The 15497-nt window shown below is 47.1% G+C and overlaps 1 protein-coding gene across 8 annotated transcripts in view; it reads left to right on the top strand.

The window, feature by feature from the left end:
* The window catches only part of ZBTB7C (zinc finger and BTB domain containing 7C), a 195235-nt gene that overhangs the window by 88923 nt on the left and 90815 nt on the right, over positions 1 to 15497 (top strand). The window lies entirely within an intron of this gene.

Raw genomic sequence — 15497 nt, 5'->3', positions numbered from 1 at the left:
CAGAGAGGGAATTTCTTGATCACCATTCTGGCAGTGGTTAACATCTGTTCTGTTTGGGAAGCTCTCCTGAACTTAACTTGGAAAAAGCTGTAAAACCACTAAAAATAAAAAAGTTTTTACTCCCATCAAAATTAATCAAAGGCTCAAAATATCAAATGCTTCTTGGAGAGGAGGACCCTTGTTCAGACTAGAGTTTTAAGAAGTGTTCAAAACGTACGACGGCGTGAGCCTGCTTTTCAAAATAAATCTAGCAGCTGTTTTCTGCAGAAAAAATAGATGGTGAAAGTCTTATCTTTATTTACCTGTGTACACAGTAGCTGCATTCTCTCTTCCAAATCTGGCCTCAGTGTTATCCATTTGACAATCTTCCTCAGGATTTCTAAATATTTGCTCCAAGGTGGATAGATGGAAACCCAAGAGTCTATTTGGAAACCCAGTTGTGCCCTGCTCTGCATCCTCATGGAGCTCCATTGGTGTCAGTGCAGGGGGGCATGGGCAGGGTTTGGTCCAAGATTTGTTCTTCCAGCCCAACAATGTCAGCTGGTATTCAGGGCCTGAGCTTGAAAAGCATGGATCCGTGGTCCATGGATGGAGCTTATGAATGAGTTTTAAGAGAACTGAGTAAGAATGAAGCCAGCCCAGCGTTACGGATGTTACTCTGAAACACCAAGAATGAATGATTTTCTTGTCAGGTTGGATTTCTGAGCAAGAGTATATTCTTTATTAAATTCCGTATGCTGGTGAAAGTATCAGCCAGTAGAAGGTTGTATTTTTTAACCATCTATAAGATTTTTCCAAAAAAAGATGGTTAATAAAAAGCAGCCTCCCACTGATTTCAGCAGAGGTTAAACCCCAGCTCTCGAGATCAGCTTTTATTTCAGGAGGAAGGAAGAACAGTATTACAGTGGCGTGATAGTAGATCTCATTTCATTGGCTTTGCCCTGCCAGGACGCCCTCCGTCCTTACTGCAACAGAGGCCTATTCTCATGCAGTTGTAGCTCTGTACAGTGACATTTTCAGGACCCAGGCCTGAGGACTTTGACTGGGTTGTTTCCTGTTTTGACAGTCTCCATTTCAAATAGTCTATACACAGCATTGTGCAGAGAACAAAAAAAACCAACCCGTATCCTTCTCTCTTGAAAATTATAGTGGGTGGTGGGGAGCTAAGTTCAAGTTTCCTATGGGGAGGGAGACGACATGAAGGTTGAAACAGACTCAGAAAGTGAAAGACAGGAAAACAAAGAACGCAAAAGGAGAAATGTGTTCGCCGTCAAGGCTGCGGCATGATATTTTTTCACATCCTCTTCGGATCTGTGGGGACAGAACATTTTTTCAGTGCCTGCGCTCACATGCTCTGTGTTTAAACTGCTGCTGTCAAAGCTTTGAGAGTAACTAAAACAAAAATGTCACGGGTCAAATGGATGTTTTCCAATCGCCTGGTCTATTAGGAGTGCAGTGTAAATCCAAACATCCACCATCCCTTCCTCTACATCCCCACGTTGCCAGTTGACTGCAGGTCCCGCTGGCAGCCTCGCAGGTCCGCGCGTTGGCAGCGGAGGCTGCTCTAAGGCTTGACCGATGTGCGTCTTGGAGGCTGGCTTAACTGCCTCAGCATCCGGAAACTTCCTGCAAGCAGCATCCTCTCCTCACCAAATTTCTGCGCAAATTTGACGGTATCAGATTCAAGATCAGGGTTCGGTTCAGAATGAGAATACACCACCGCTTCTCTCTGGTGGCTGTGCAAGGAGCACAGGTCTGGCAGCCCTGGGCCAGCGCTGTGCTATGATCTTTTGAATCTAGGTACCTATGTAGGTCTTGGGTGCTGCATTCATCGGTGTGAATAGTGCCCTCCCCCTGGCAATTACACATATGCCAAGCCGAACCTGTCCTGATTTATTTGCAAAAGCAAAAGTGTGGCAATATCAAAGCGCTTACATTTTCTACAGCCTCCTGGGGGTCCGGGCTGCCCCCTGATTCGTACACCTCCAGGGCTTTTAATCAGGCAGGCAATAAGGAGAGGCAAAAATCCATTCAGAAATGCTGGATGAGTCAAAACTGAGTAGAAAATGTTGTTCCAGCCTCTCCTGTCCTCGTCCCCGCAAATACACACGCACACCCACCCACACGCGCTCACAGAGAGCATCAAGGCAGCTGCGTCTCCAGCACCGCTTCTCACAGTTCCTCACAAAGTCTCTCCAAGATTTCAACATAGCTGATTATTCTTCAATTTGTTGTAACCTGAAAATAAAGACAGATAAAGGCAAAATGTTCTGGGAATAATGCCAAGCCAAAGGCACTATATTATTAAGAGATCTGTATCTGGATAACGGATTTATGCCCTTTAACATCTTTTAAGAAAAATATAGGGTTTGCAGGATCAGAGTGGGATCGTCTTAAAACGTTTTATTGCTATTATTATTATTATTATTATTATTATTATTATTATTATTATTTTAATAGTAATAATATTTCCCCAGTGAAACCATATATGAGAATATTATTTGTGTAGGAACTGGAAATTAACATGAGATGATCAGCATATTTTTTAAAGGCACTTTACAAGTCACTCTGTATTGGAAAAGGTACAACTATCCGTCAAAGCAAGGCTTGGGGATAAAATAATTAGAAATCACACAACCATAGCAAAGGAAGATTAGTGCTAAAATTAGAAGCCATAAAGTTGTTTTTAGATTACACTGGAATCTGGGCAGACTGTTTTATTGTACAGTGTTACTTAAGAAAATGCATTACGAGAGGTGTAAATTGTCTGCATTTGGTTGTGCTGCAATAGAAGCTGCTATTTTTGCTAATATTTGGTGGAATGAGCTATGAGATAATTTTCAGGGAAATCCTCAGGGAATGGAAGAGACTGTACATGAGGGCATGAAAAATGACAACCTACTAGAGACACTGGGTTCAGTGCTGGGTTCTTCCTCATGTTCCCCGTGGATGCGGATGGCCTATAAGGTTGGTTTGCTCCTTGTTTTATTTCATGGCTGTGGTGCCAAAATGTCCACACTGCATCCAGTCTAGAGAGAGACCTGTGGTGGGATGGCTGCCTTTGATTTACACCCGTGCCAATTAGGCCGATTGTCCGGTTGTGCAGATAGGTGGGAAGAAGTTTTCCAAGACCACCTGCTGTCCTAGCTCATGCTGGAGGAGCTCTTAATTTAGGGGGGGAAGTAAATCTCTTAAAATGAAAGGAGAAACGCTATGAGTTTGACTCTGAGTGGATCTGTGCTGCAGAGCACACCAGAAAAAGGTGCAGGCCTTTGAGGCTGTAAGGCAGAAAGCATCTCAAGATCTTTTCAGAGTGTCAGTGCTCCCAGTGCCGGTACATCATGTGTACTCCTTGCTATTTATATTCTGGGGAGTGGTCTGGTTATATTCTGCATTGCTACTGCTAGGTGGGGAGGAGAGGCAGGGAGGGATGCTGGGAACTGTGACTGAGCTTCCTTGAAAATGTTGCCACATGGCATAGCGCAGAGACTAAAATTGTTGCCTGCCAGCTCCTGGGTTAAAGCATAGTCTTGCTCTTGTTGCATGAAATCCAGATCTCTACCAACCACTTCCAGAGACCAGCTGTTCCTGGTCACGGCTATCGACACCTTTGGGTGCTAGCTTCACAACTGCATGTGTGCGCCAGGCTGTTGGAGCTTGCAAAGGGCCCTCTGCTGGTGTGTGATAGTGGCTGATCCGTGTGGCCAGGTCTCATCAATAAGAACCAGTCTTTGGAGCAGAGGCAACATGGTATTGATCTCATAATTCAGTGAGCAGACGCATCACTCATTGATTTTGGCAGGACTGCTCCCTTGTGCACAGTTAAGAACGTGTTTAAGTGTTTCTGTTACGTCAGAACCCTGAATACCAGAAGGTAGACATACAGAAGATGGAATACAGTGGAGGGCTATTTTGGAAAGGACGCTATTTATTTTCTTCACTGACGACTGGTTCCTCTCGGAGATCAATTCTCCCAGATATCCTTGGCTTCTGCTGCTGAAGCAGTGAGTGTTGTATTACAGGATGGGGACATGGCTGGGGCACCTTGTTTCGTGTATCAGGGAGAGGCCACAGCTGGGGATTTGCTTCTTTTGATGGGCAGGTGCTGGGAGCTCTTCCTCATGGCAGCAGGTTGCCAAGGATTTGTCACAGCACAGCAAATGGGTTGGTGGGTCCTGGTGAGAAAGAAGAAGCCGAAAGAGTGTGTTGCGTTTGGTGTATGAGGGCGCGCGGCATTACTGGGGTGGATACTCTGCAGAATGAGAGACAGCACAGAGAAGACAACGAGGAGGAAGAGCATCATGGGACAGCTTCTATATGAAGAGAGGCCAAATAGACTAGGCCCTTGAGTGTGGAGGAGAAGGAGCTGAGGAGGTTAAAAGAGTTATAAAAACCCTGTGTGGCATGGAGGTGGATAGGGAACAGTTCCTTGTTGTGTCTCGCCACACGAGAGCTAGAGAAGAATCATATGAAGCAATTGGGCAGAGGCCTTAAACAAAAGGAAGTACTTTTTTATGAAACATGTAATTAAACTGTGGAACTTGTTGCCACAGGATGTTGCGGATGCCAAAGATATAAATGGTTGCAAAAAACAATTAGAGAAATTTGTGGACAAAAGGTCCATCAAGGGCTATTAAGTGCAGGGCTGCAGATACAACCACTGACGCTGGAAGTATATTAGATGCGTATTGTCAGCAGTCAGGAGGATACACCCGGCGAAGTAGGCTGTGCTGCCCCGGTCCGCATGCCCAGTAGCCATTCTCAGAGATGGGATTTTGGGCTGGAGGGCCCTTTGGACTGACACAGTGCAGCTGCTCTGGTGTTAAACATGATTTATGGTGGTGCGGTCTCACTTTTGTTGGCTTCTTGTGCTAAAAGCACACAAATACCTGTAGATCAGACATCTCCAAACCAGGCCAGCTGGTTATCACAGAGCATGATATTCCCTGATATTATAGTGTGGGCTTACCATGAGCAGGGAATTGCTGTAGGGGACAGCCCTCATCTAGGAGGTCTCTGGGCATCAGCCCTAGCCACATGTTGACAAATACCTAGGGGACTTGTCAAGGGTACAGTGAAACATTGAATTGAATATTGAAGACCAAATCCGGACTTGGGCTCCAAATGGGAGGCAGGGCCATTGGTGGGATCTGCTTTAGCCTGCAATTCGGGGGGGGGCGGCGGGGGGAAGCAAGGAGAAAGCGGGTTAGGAGAGAGGTCATGGAGCGCAAGCAGTTGTTCTTGCCAGCGCGTTTGTCTGAGAAGCTCCTAAGAGCAGAAGAGGTTTTGAAACGAGGGCTCATTTCCGGCATGGCTGCAGGCCTGGAAGTCTGTGAGAGGGACACCAGGGGAATTTGTACATCAGCAGAGAGTGGGCTTTTGTTTAGCCTGGCCCTACTGCCTAACTGCCTGCTGTGGCCGTTAATTCTTTGTTTACTCGTGGCTCACAAGCGCGTGCGCCTTCCTCCCTGGGGCTCAGGCAACACGTTTCTTATTGGAAACCTGTACCAGGTGGCTAGTTGGTAGTTTGGGGTTGGTAGCTTCTCCCCATGCAAGCGTCACCTGGCCGCAAGCTCACAAACCACCCTCCGAGGGGAAGCCTGGGAAAGTCAGTGAGCCTTGCCCCCTTGCGAGTCGGCACCCTCCAGCATGTCCGGTCAAAGCAGGAACACAAGTTTGGAAGGCCTAAGATCCTCCAGTGAAAGTGTCCTTCCACCAAATTCCCCTTCGGGGTGAGGGACAGTCCGAGTGAGCATCTCAGCAGAGGTCCAGGAGGATATAGGGCAGCGAGGAATCAGCACGCTTGATTTCAATGTGGAAATACTTCCAGGGCAAGAGAGACCTGATACTAAGAGCTTCTTTGATGTAGTTGGAGAGGCGTAACAAGAACACAAGGTTGGAGGATAAAGCCAGGTGCATTCAGCCATTTTTACCACAGAATTGGCCAAGTGAAGGGCCCCGTAACCCAGGAAAAGGCGAATAATTCTTCAGCACTTGGTGTTTTGAGGCCACGAGTGGGGCATTTCTGGAAGTCAAACTTGAACTCTGTGGGTGGGATGTGCTGTATAAATACAGAAGTGACTGGAAGAAGCCCTTCATCTGGTCCCATCTGAGGTATCAGATGAAAGGACATATAGGTTCTCTTCTGGCCATAAAGTAGCAGTCCCCTGAGACCACACACCGCAGTTTGGCGGTACGTGCATTTCCCAGTGCCTGCAGCAGGAGAGTAGAGTTCGAGCAGACTGCCTGCACCCCCCCCCCCCCGAAATGCTCTCTGCAGTGGTTTTAGCTCAGTGAAAGCAGGACAACTTGGATCGACTCTTTGTAGCCTTAGAACAGAGCCTTTAAAAAGTCCGGCAGCAGGACTTTACTAATTCAAACTAATGACTCCGAAATACTGAATTATGGGAACAATCAGATGCCATCAAAAGACACAGACAAAAGATGCATGACAAAATACACTGTATTGTAATATCAAATGGAGCCGAATTTGGTCTGATAGAGCACCTTTCATATTCAGTGCATTTCAAAGCGCTTTGCAAAGTAATGAGCTGAATGCTGACTGTGTAGCCAAATGGAGCAGTCATTATGTGCTTAACAATAGCTCTCTCACAGGCCTACAGAGGAGAACCTGTTTCATTGCGTGAGAGAGGGGATGTTGGCCAGGATGCTGGGGTTATCCTGTACTTTTCTTTTTTAAATACCATTAGATCTCTAGCTTGCATTTGGACAGGCACCAGAGGTGGTCACACAAGACCTGGCTATAATTCCTCCCTCGTCCTGATGCTTCCATGTCCGTAGCTGAGCATCTGCTTGCTGAGCATCTGTTCAGCAATGCTCCCAGTATGGTGAGCATGGTGGGCTGGGCATGCTGAAGCTATGAATTACCAGGTCTCTGTGAATAGATAGGGTAAACAGGAAGTCTCTGTGAATAGATAGGGTAAATAGGAGTTGTTCTAGAAAGGACAGAGGGGCCTGAGGCACCTCAGGATAGACCGTGAGATGGAGAGATGGGATTATTCTTTCTCTCGTGTAAGTTCACAGAAGTTGCTAGATTCACCTGTGGATCTGCTCCTCTTTGCGTCTCTTAGAGGGCTGGACAGTTCAGCCCAAAGGACTGGGAAGGCCACTCCATGCTCCGTCCTCCAAAACACAAGCAACTGAACCGCCTTAGCCTCCCAGAAGAGCAGCAATATCAATATCTGGTCCTAGTTCTCCGCTCTGGAAGGGCTTAGTTTCCCTGCCCTTCTTTTATCTTTGGGGAAACGGAGGTGGCGAAGCATATATTGACTCACATGAGAATCTCTTGCTGTAGCTGGGAATAGACCTTCAGCCTGTCAGGTCACAATCTGGTCCCTCTGATCATGTGGTCTCCAGTGATGGTTTCTTGAAGGCCCACACATGATGCTAGGTGGTTAAGCCAGAAGAGCATTGGCACGGCTGTGTGAGAGGATCTCTTAGTCTTAGTCCTGGAGCTACTTCTGTGGCCAGGATGTTTCTTGCCCCTTGCAAGGGGAGGAGAAGGTTAATTGCCTTTTTTTTTTTTTTTTCCTTTTCTTTTGGAAAAGAGGAAATAAATGTTCCTACCCCACCCTACAGGGACTGCACAAATCTGTCAGTCCTGGTGGGTGGGGGTGGCCAGCTGGACTTTAGTAAGGAAGTAGCCCTTGGAAGGGAAGGGGTTGGGGGCATGGGTGGGGTTGCCTTGGCTGCTTGCCCGCAGGGCTGGTGCTGCACAGAGGGGAAGATGCCATATGGGTCTATATTTGGAGTCCAGGCTAAAATGTTCTCTATAGACCCTGTATAGACACGTAGGATGAGTTAATCCCTCCAAGGGGTTGGAATAAGACGCCTGATTAAGATCTGCGGCAAAGCTTGATTTTTCATTTCCCTGTTGCAGCCTTTACACGGGGTCCCCTCCATCCTGGTATGGCCATGGCTGGGCCGCCATATCTCTTGTAAAGATTTGAGAGGTGGAGGACAAAGAGGGTCCCTTGACCTACTCAAAGATTAGGCTGCAAATGAGCTCCAGGGTGAGAAAAGAGACTGCTGATGTTTTCCCTTGTGATCGGACTCCTTCATTATAGACAGCTCCCTGATAACCAAGATAACCACCACATTTCAGTAACCTCCCGGTCTCGCTAGAGGACAGCACTGTTGGGTTGGCATTGGGCTCCCTGTGTCCCCAGCTTCCCTGCAGAGAGAGGGAGAATGAGAACCTGACTGAGACATCTTTGAAGGCTGAATTTTCCTTGTTGCTAGAGCTCCTTGTTTCCGTGCCGCCTGTCTTCAGACTGGGTTGGGGCTGATGTCATGGCAGGGCTTCCTCTCAGAGGCAGTGCTGTCTCGGGTGCTGTCATCTCGCGGCAGGGATTTGATGGTGTGCAGACAACTTTGCTGTTTCCCTTCCTGTCTGCCTTGCGTTTAGGCTGGCTGGGAGTGTTTCCAAACAGAGGTGTCTTATACTGCTGATTGGAGTGGCAGCAGTAGCAAATGCAGGTTCTCCACAACCTTAAAGCTTGTGTGGGTATTCTGATACCACTTGTGAATTGATACTCAAAGGAAAATAGAAGGGGCCAACATTTTAAGTTTGTTTAGGAGCTGCTTTTAACAAAAATAAACTCACACGTGATGAAGCCATAAGGTTAAAGCGCAGTAGCTGGGTTATGCCTCAAACAACTCAAATTGACTTTCAGACTACCTTGGTGAGCTTCATGCATCTAAATCCAAAGCTACTGTGCATGTATCAGGCAGGGCCTATCTAAATCTCTCTCCTTTTGCCTTTATATCAGGAATGGCTAGTGTGAGTAGCCTGTACTCATCGTTTGAGCACAGCAGCAGACAAGCCTGCTCTGGCAGCTCAGGGTGGGAGAGAGGTTCCTGTGCTGCTGCAGGAAGCCTAGGGACTGCACTTGGAGGAGGACTAGAGCTGAAGTTGAAGGGGATATTGGTCCTGGCAGTGTTTGTTTGAAATGCATTTTTGTCCCTTACGCTCGTAGCCAGATGGATGCTTTGCTCTTGCCTCTTGTGAAGCAGTCTGGCTGCATCCTTGACACTACTTCTGTGTCCCCCACCTCCCACTACAGTCCACAGGAGGAACTGGGCTTCCCGTCCCACCACCAGGAGACCCCCGGGTAACCAGAGCTTCAGTCAGTCCATGTGAAAGGGAGCAGCAACAGTGGAGGTGCTGGTTCTGTGTCTTATTTGCCAGGCCTGTGCAGAGCTCTAGGGCACCTTGGGACATCTCAAGTAACACTGGATATTTAGGGAACTGAAGTGCATCCTAATTGTTCACTTTGCTAGGGGCATTTGTAAAGTATTCCAGAAACTCCAAAGCATTGCTGAAAGCAACCAGCAAAAGCTTGACTATGGATGGGGCAGTTCAGGGACATATTCAGCAGAATGGTGTGATAGGCACAGGAGGGAAGATGTGTTTAGGAAAGCAAGAGATGGATTTATAATCCCAAGCTAGCACAGCTCGGTCTACAAGAGCGTCGGTGCAGCCCTGCAGATGTTTTCCAGCTGAGGAGCTGGCCTGCTGGGACTGGGCTTCCCCTCGGTCATGGTAGGGGGATTGGTGCCCCCAAGTGAGGCACAGCCCTGGGGTGGCAGAGGCTCTCGCTGCCCTCGCTGTCACTGCTCTAGGCTCAGGATTTTGCAGGATGAGTTTCATTGCCTCCTAACTGGGATTCTCCAAGTGTCAGAGCTTTTAGTATCACTTCATTCCCTCTCCCTGCGTCCCACCTCCCTATCCCAGATGTATTTGTTTAAGTGACTTTAATTAACTTAGATTTTCCTGTGTGTGACAGCTCCTTAAGGTTTTGGTAGCTGTTTTCTGTCCTTCCACAGTTGTCACTGACATGCAGCACTTTCCCTGCAGACTGGACTTGAAGCCTACTGTGTTTTTCCCTGCTCTCCGGAATTATTTTGACATACTGTAAGGAAATGGTTTCCATGTGAGCCTTAGTACACACACTCAATTGATTATTAAGTACGATTTTCCCAATCTCCGGCTGTATCTGTCAGGATTTGGAGCGAGCAAGCTGGAAGGGGCGCAGAACGATGGTTTAGGTCAGATAGATTTATCTTCACAAGTGACAAGACAGATAACTCTGGAGTGGCATGGCTACAGGTGTTATCATTTGGGTGTCTCCTCAAGAGTGAAGGTTAATGCCTTGCCACTACTGATCCATCGCTGTGTTATCTATAGGATTTATATGTCATCTTGTGCCTTTCCAGCAACAGTGGTTTCACTTTTCCGGAGCTAAGATCTATGTACCTGCTCTCTGGTTAAGGCAACCACAGCGGTCACTGTCAGCGAGTCCCCTGCTCTCTTAGTTTTATTTGCTTTTAAAGCCAAGCGTTAGGAGTAATAGCCCCTTGTTTTGCACTTTTGTACTTCCTCAGGGGACTGTGTACTGCCCAGGAAGTGGTAACTGAGTGAGCCACCGAAGTGCCTCTGTAGCTGGTCCCCATAGCAGCACCTCAACACGCTCCTTCTCACTTCTCTCCGGACTGTGGATATATGGGAAACCTGGGCTTTTGCTGATTTTTGATACCAGCGCCCAAGGAGGCAGCTACAAACAGTCCTAGAGTTTTCCATGTAAAAGGACAGGCGATAGCCAGACCTCTGGGGTATACGTGAAACCTTGTTTGGGTCAAGCCCAGGATTTAGACCCCTGTTGCAAGGAAAGGCTGTGGAGGGGTGTCTTGTTCTGGGCTTTAGAAACGGCCAAGGGCATGGCACTATGGCCCGTTCAGGGTATAAAGCTCCTGGCTGGAGCTGCATGGTTTGTTGTGGTTTTTTTGTTGGCTTTTTTGTCTTTAAGGCTTCCCAGTTCTGTCCTGGTAGAACTGCTCTGGGCTGACTGGAAAGGAATGGGCAAAAGCACATCACTGCTTCAGAGAGACTAGTCCCAGATCCAAAATACAGATGCATCAGGTAGATGAAGGCGAGACAAGCCTTGACCCAATCTTCCAGAAAATCCACTGCAAAAACGCGATCAGAATGGCAGTGGGCAAGGAGGGGCTCAAATGGTAAAGCGAAATCTCTTAACTAAAAAAACAAGCAACAAATCCAACAAATTAAAATAAAAAGACAACTGACATGAGTGACAATTGCACGGTATCAGATAACAGCACATCCTGAATTCCAGTAGGATAGGAAATATGAAGCAAAAATCACTCAGGTGCTTCTAGATAACGATAAGGAAAGCAATTCCCATTTACCGGTAGAAATAAAATAAGAGGTCCTGATAAACCCTCCATGACTAGACTGGATTAGGACTCTGGCTGTGAAAATTCATTACGGGCATGCAAAAGAATGCGTATCTCGCAGAGCTAAACTGGCTACAAACAACATTTATCTGGAGAAGAGCCAATTCACTCAGAATAAATAGATTTCTTTCAAACAGAAGGCGAGGGGGGGGGGAAATCTGTCAGAAATCTGTATCTTTGCCCTGTCATTTATTATGTGAACAGGTCTCACACCTTTCGAAGCCATGAAGGGTGAGTCCATTTTGAAAGAGCGATCCTAAGCTCTAGCATCTCCAGGGTCAGGTTGGGGTTCTCTACACGCAATATCAGCGGCTGATTTCAGAAGGGCTCCTGGTAATGTAGAAGCACCAGTGATCGTCAACAAGTGTAAAGCAATTTGGCTTGAGGTTTTCAGAGTTCCTGTAAACAAATCCAGTCCACCCAGTGCTGGCTTTTGGGGTCAGGAAGCTGTGGCTTCTTTCCTATGGCATCTCAACTTTATTTATTTCATTTCATTTCATTTCATTTCATTTCATTTCATTTCATTTTATTATTTGCCTCATTCTCTATTGGAATAACTCTGCCTTTGGGTTGCGTGCAGTAGGGAGCCCACTGCATATATTGCTCTATCCATGTCTTCAGGTCTGCTGCTTTTTGTATCAGCGCTGGTTAAAGCTGCACAGTTTCAGTCTGCTGTTTAGGGCTCGGTGAAACAGGCTGCATCTGCGTTTCAGTCCCTGCTTGACTGAGATGGTTGTAGGTGGCTGCAGAAACATGTACAATGGTGTGCGGGGACTGCAACATGATCTAACACCTTTTGTCCTAGCAATTAAGTAACTCAGGTTGCCAGTTTTAGAAATAGAAGCAAACTGGTAGGAACCATGAACAGAGAATGAAACCTTACTATTCCTTTCAGTGGAAAGAGCGTTGAGCCACTGTTAAATGAATGAAAAAAAAAAGAAAAGAAAGAAAGAAATCCCAAAGAGAAAAAGATCTCTAGAATGTTTTTTCTGACAAGGAAGTTTTAGTTTTCAGTCCTGTGTTTTGAAAAGGCTCCTTATGAAACGTGACCTCAATTCGGTACGTGTGAACAACGCTCCAGAGCTGAAAGCCTGACCCCACAAAACCGCAAAACTCCCATGTGCAAGGAAGATTTTGAGCATGGTTTGGGACAAGAGGGTTTCCTCTCTAATGCAGCATGAAAGTCAGGAGGATGCTTTGGGAGTAGAGGGGTCCAGAGGAGACGTTGCGTATGGTCATAAGGAGGTTGTAGCACATATAGAAAACCCGCTGCCCCAGGCTGTAGGACAAGCACAATCCAAGGACTTTCCTAAATGCCTGATTCCAGGTTTCTGAAGCACCTTCTCCGCTGCAGCCAGTAGAGACATCTGCATTGATTTCTGGCTGTGGTTGTCTTAGCGTCAGCTTTCCTGCTCTGACATTAGGAGTCCACATCAGTAGATGAGCTCTGTGTGGGTGAGGGGGATGGGGCCAGCCGAACAGCAAGCCCAAGTGACCAGCCATGTCCGCTGCAGGCTGAGGCCGAAGGAGATGTATGTTCTTGTTGGCCATGACAGGAATCTCTCTTACTTGTTCAGAGGCATTTTACATTTGCGTTGTACCCTCTGCCTTTCTGCAGCGCTGGGCTGGCTGGGCTCTTGTGCTCCTCCAGAGTGATTCTGCTAATGGGATGTGACCTGATGGCTTTTCATGTTTTAAGTAAATTAAACACAGCTGCTAGGAAAATTCAGTAACCTTAACAGCACCATGGCTCTGTTGTCTTCATTGTAATTACGGCGGCAACCGCCTGGAAGTTTTACTTTCTGGTTTATTTTTAAATAACTTTTAAGCTACCCTTTGATCAACTGCTTCATCCCTGAGTCTTTCCTCTCCTCGTCTGGGTTTAACCCTTGCACCTCAAGCTCCTTCTTCAAGCATCTGGCTCCTTATAATTTCATCAGGCACAAATACAAGGGGCTGATTGCAAAAATGACATGTAGCAGGTTTCCGTAGCTCCTCCCTAAATGTATACAGCACTTTTGAGCTGAAAGCAAATCTGGGGAGAACTTTAGGCCGGAACGTAGGGAATGCAAGCATAACACAGGCATGCAGGGAGCAGCATTTTAAGGCTGCTGGGGAGGTGCCTCCTGAAACGTGCAGCTTCTTCCGTTGCTTCAGCCGAAATCCTTTGTTCCCCTTCACAGAGATGGGCTTTGTGTCGGTGACAACACTTTAATCAGAAGCAAAAGGAGTTGGTTTTGTATAGGAAGCCGAACTAGAAGCCTAGTTAATTTTCCCTCATCAGCCACATGAGCGGAACCCAAGTCTGCAAGAGCAAACGAAGGCGTCTCGGCGCTGCCATAGCTGCGTGCTCCCTGCCTTCACGCCAGGTTCACGTTGGGGCCTGCATGGGCTTAAATTTCTAGAGCAAACCTGGGCCCAAGGAGGTGACTTAAGAGTTTTTCATTAGAGCCTGCAAAGGGACTCAAATGGCATATCCTAATGCAGGAAGAGAGGTTGGCTCAGCATCGCGGGGTCCTTGTCCTGCCACGGTGCAGCGCTTTCAAGGCACCAGAATTCCCCAACTGCACGCAAGGTCTCATCAAATTTGGTTCTGCCTCAGCTACTTTTCGTTGTGCTTGAAATGAGAGCTGATATGTGGGATGAGCTGTCTCCTGGAGCTCTAAGGGTACTTCCAGCATCCCCATTTGCCAGCTCGTTTTCCAAACTGATTTTCTGTTTTTTCCACTGGAGTGGCTGGAATTGGCAGCAGGCAGATCTCCGTTGTAATGGCCTGGTCTGCTCGCCCATCTGCTGTCTGCAGCATGTCACTGTATATCTGCTTTGGAGAGCGAAGCAGGTGCCTGTGCATTTGAGCTGAGCAAAAGCACTGAGTGTGATTGGGGTTGTAAAGTTTACGAGATTCTGTGTTTTATGGTAAATTTTAAATTGACTTTGCAATCAGGGTACATTAGAGTTTTTAAAGGAAAGTCAGTGTGATGTGTTGCAGAACACAAGGTGGTAATTTCCCCTGTTATATTGATGCTATCAACAATAAAGAATGAAGCAGCTGCTGCTCAGAGGATTGGTTTTTTAATGCATTCGATATATATAATTTATAGACTATTATTTATTACATGGGGTTTTTCCCCCTTCAGCTTCTCCTAGTGGCTTTCCCTCTCCCTCCATTATTATAACAATGCAATGAGATCTTATCTAGCACTTTTCATCAGTAGATTCAAAGCACTTTCCAAAAGCAGCTGAGATCATTATTTCCGTTTTTACGCAGGGAGGGGAAAGTTGCGGGCTAGAAATGGGAAAGGATGTGAGCCCAAAGACACATCCGGGACACTCCTCCTCCTCAGTATCTCCGATTGCATTCAGTCACTCACCTCTTCCTGGTTTGGGAGAGCTGAGCCATCTCCTGCAAGTCCTGCTCCCGATCCTGCAAGGGAGAGCACTGTGCCTGCGTGGTGCCCCTGCAGCTGCTGTGGACCCTGTCCCCCCACCCCCACCCCCATGGCCACCATCCCGAGCTCATAAACCATGTACAAAAAGGAGTTTCCTCCCCTAGGCAATGAAACATTCACGTGTGGCAGTGCATGACAGAAATGCATTTTGCAAAATAGGCTTGGCAGGTGGGATTTTCTGAAGGTGCTTTGGTGAGTTGGTTACCTTGATGCCAGTGGACTTCTCGAGGACGCTGTCATTAGGGGCGACACAGACTTTTAGTGAGGCTCAGGCTCTGGCATTGCTCTGTTAGTCGAGAGAAATTGGGTTTTCAGCTGAGCAGAAATTTTTCTGGCTGGATAGAATTTGTCTGTCCACATTTAGATGTCTGGATTGTGGCCACCTCTGCACTAGTGGTCCAGATTCCCTTGAGAGTTGATGGAGAGAAGTGAGTGCAGTTTCAAATGGGGAATTTCCTCTTTTCCTTAGATAGATGGCTAGCACAGGTCAGCTGGATCTTGCTGTAGCTCCTCTCCTTTGCCTATGAAGGGAGTCCAGCTAAGTAGCCTGGATGTGGGCATTTTTCTGCAGATAGCTAATGCTAGGGGAGGAGAGTATGACCCCAGGTGTCTCCTTTCCACCAAGCATTTCAATATCTTGACATAAGCCGAATGGCTGGAAAGGGGATTATTCCAAAAATGGCAGTTTTCTCTGTGCCTTCGCTGAAGCCGGGGTTCACCCTCATTTCTGTCTGACAGCATGGCAAGGTTTGCCTGTAGCTCCCAACCTCA

The sequence above is a fragment of the Struthio camelus genome, chromosome Z, assembly GCF_040807025.1.
Source record: "Struthio camelus isolate bStrCam1 chromosome Z, bStrCam1.hap1, whole genome shotgun sequence".
Lineage (NCBI taxonomy): Eukaryota > Metazoa > Chordata > Aves > Struthioniformes > Struthionidae > Struthio > Struthio camelus.
This window is presented reverse-complemented; position numbering and strand designations above follow the sequence as displayed.